Below are 3242 nucleotides of genomic sequence, written 5' to 3'. Positions count from 1 at the left end.
GCATTGCTTTGGTCATCCCCACTCTAAAATAAATACCCCCCCCCCACCTCTTTTTCTCTTTCCCCCACTCCTTCCTTTTCTCACTCCCCCCCCCCCCCATCCTCTCTCTCTCTCTCTCTCTCTCTCTCTCTCTCTCTCTCTCTCTCTCTCTCTCTCTCTCTCTCTCCTCTCCTCAACTATATCGCCGATCTGATTTTATATCGGAAGTTTGTGACTAAACCTGTTCCATAAGATTTTGTTTTTAATTAGATTTTTCATTTTTTGGGTTGTTTTTTTTTTTTTTTGCGTATTCCTTGTGTTTCATCGCAAAAAAAAAAAAAAAAAAAAAAAAAAAAAAAAAAAAAAAAAAAAAAAAAAAAAGAAAGAAAGAAAAAACATATTATAAGAGTATATCGACCAAACTGATGGTGGGCACTCTTTTACGTTGATGACTGATATTTATAGCAATGGAAAAAAGGCTGACAAAATCGTGACTTAACAAAACAAAACATGTCTTAATAGCTCTTTTACCGATTATAAACACAATGCTTTTTATCTGAAAGCCTGTAAATTAAATATATATACAACAAATATAAGAATAAACAAAAATGAGGAGAAAAACAAACATCATTAAGACCATAGTGGAAATAAAACAAAACAAAAACAAAGAGACAAACACGCAAACAAACTAACAAGCACACAAAAGTCATCCCCCCCCCCCCCCCCCCCCCCCCCCCCCACGACGGCGACGGAATGTGGGAGGAGCTAAGAGGAAGACAGCGTTGATAAGCAAGCTACGAGAGGTGGAACTGGAACTCTCGTATTAATGGAGTCATGAAGGTAGCGCGTCTATTAGCAACGCCGGTTTTCCGGTGACCATCATTTTAGTTATATCGAGGAGAAGTACCCAAAACGATTAAAACATTTGTAAAAAAAATGAAATAAAATTTGATATTTTTACTTAATTCTATTTTTTCAAAAGATCAAAATCAAATATTTAGAAAGAAAATGTATTAATTAATCCAAGAAACGCAAGATTCTTAAAATACATAAATCACTGTGGTGTTATTTTAATCTAGAGCCTAAATTGTGTCGTCACCGATTGCTTCAATGGAAAGGGAAAGTCGGGGGTGTAAAGCAAACAAAAGTTTGATTGATGAGTTCTATGGACAGTAAGGGCGATATGGGGCTTCGCCCTTTTATGTGCCAATCGTGTAGCATGGAGTTTCATTCTGTTCAAACTTTTGGCGGGGAAACGATTTGACTTTCTAGCCGGTAAGTACTATCATACATTTTCAAAACTTTTTGCAATAGATCTTATCAAACGTCCGTGTCCCTTAAGGTAAACTCCTCCAAGTAGAAAATCAAGGCCAAGGCTATCATGATGAAGAGAAGTGCTTTTTGACGGATAAAAGGAAATATTAAAATAAAATTGGGGACCAAACATTCAACTCGCCACACAGAGAGTATAGATTAAATTATTTGAAAAATAAAAAACAGCTATTTTTGGTATCTGGGTCTCATTGAGAAATAAGGGAGCAGGTATCCTATTAGCACAGATTTACAAGTAGCCTAGCTATTACTATCACAAGTTTAAAAATCGAACACAATAATTATAGGATTGGTATAGCAATGTGATAATGGATATAATATAGCATTGGGTTGACTGTATTTCTATTACAGCAATGAGACCATAACATTTTGGATTATCAGACTTGTTACAGGGAATATATAACTTCTATATAAAGGAAATTTAACTGTTCAAACTGTTGTCAATGTCCTTACCAATGTTAACTTTTTTTCTCAGCTCACATCTGGTTCAAATTATTTTCCTTGCGAAACTTGTAAAATGGTGAAAAGTCTCCTTAACGAGTTAAAAAATAAAATAAAATAATATAAAATAATAATATAATAATAATAATAATAATAATAATAATAATAATAATAATAATAATAATATAATAATAATAATAATAATAATAATAATAATAATAATATGATGATGATGATGATGATGATGATGATGATGATGAATGATGATATAATAATAATACTAATAATAATAATAATAATAATAATAATAATAATAATAATAATAATAATAATAATAATAATAATAATAATAATAATAATAATAATAATAATAATAATAATAATAATAATAATAATAATGATGAGATGATGATGATGATGATGATGATGATGATGATAATAATAATACTATAATATAATAATAATAATAATAATAATAATAATAATAATAATAATAATAATAATAATAATAATAATAATAATAATAAGCATATTTCTATAGCGTCTTTCGTCGAAAACTCAAAGCGCTTAAAAAATATAATAAAATAAATAAATAGATAAAAAGATATATAAAATAAAATAAGATAAAAAAAAAGCTCGGTGGTCCATCGATGACACTGATCTTGTGACCAGTAGATGCAAGGGTTCGAGTCAGACTGTGGGCGTTGCAAATTATAAATCCTCGGAAAAGACTTTTTACTCACATTTTCACATCCATAGTTATATGAGTAACTGGCGGGTAACAGCTTCGTCTTTGTCGAAAAAAAAGTAATAGTGGGCTTCTTTTCTTCCATTGTGCAAAACAGAAAAATGCTTTTAAAATACATTATAAGGTCGTTGATATGATTTTGATATCATCGTTAAAGGAGATTTTTTAAAATCCTTAAAGAAACTTGTGGACGTAATTGAGTTAGACTTAATTATTGTTGCGACGGTTTCACGATAAATATAACGTTTTTTTCCATTCATAAAAAACAATTTTTTCTTTCTTTTCTTTCCCCCAGTGTGTTCTCATCTTAATCACATAATATACTCCTCCCACCACCCACCCCTTCTATTTCACATTCCTATTCTAAACCCTTCACCCGTCTATCGCTATATTTTCTCCATCAATCAAAAAACAACAAGCCATGCCACCCTTGCATAAGCCAATATTTTTCTTCCGCCATTTTTATTCATTAGGCCAAAAATCACCGCCTTAGATATCGATTTTTTTTATTTGACTTTGAAATTTTGACATAGATCGATATTCCAATGAGCTTCAATCAATCATTCAAGAAACGATATTATTGCTTTTTTTTTTCTTTTCTTTTCTTTTTTTTTTTGTTGTTGCTAAATTCGTTTTTAAAGAGTCCCTTCTCCACCAAACCCTCTCCCCAAACAATCAAAAACACATATTTATTGCGCGTATACAACTTTAACTCTGAACAAAGTCAACATATTTTACTTCA

At 30.8% G+C, this 3242-nt stretch overlaps 1 protein-coding gene across 1 annotated transcript in view; it reads left to right on the top strand.

Moving 5' to 3' along the window:
* The first annotated feature begins 790 nt into the window (after window positions 1-790).
* LOC144957001 (uncharacterized) overlaps window positions 791-3242 on the top strand; it is a 47746-nt gene continuing 45294 nt past the window's right edge. Inside the window, exon 1 of the mRNA XM_078887909.1 lies at window positions 791-1254. The gene's annotated coding sequence lies outside the window, so the exon portion shown is untranslated. The remainder of the gene's footprint in view (window positions 1255-3242) is intronic.

This window comes from Berghia stephanieae, chromosome 11, assembly GCF_034508935.2.
Source record: "Berghia stephanieae isolate SIO BIC M18660-M18661 chromosome 11, UCSD_Bste_1.3, whole genome shotgun sequence".
Classification (NCBI taxonomy): domain Eukaryota; kingdom Metazoa; phylum Mollusca; class Gastropoda; order Nudibranchia; family Aeolidiidae; genus Berghia; species Berghia stephanieae.
Note: the sequence above shows the minus strand (reverse complement) of the source record. Positions and strands in the feature narration are given on the sequence as shown.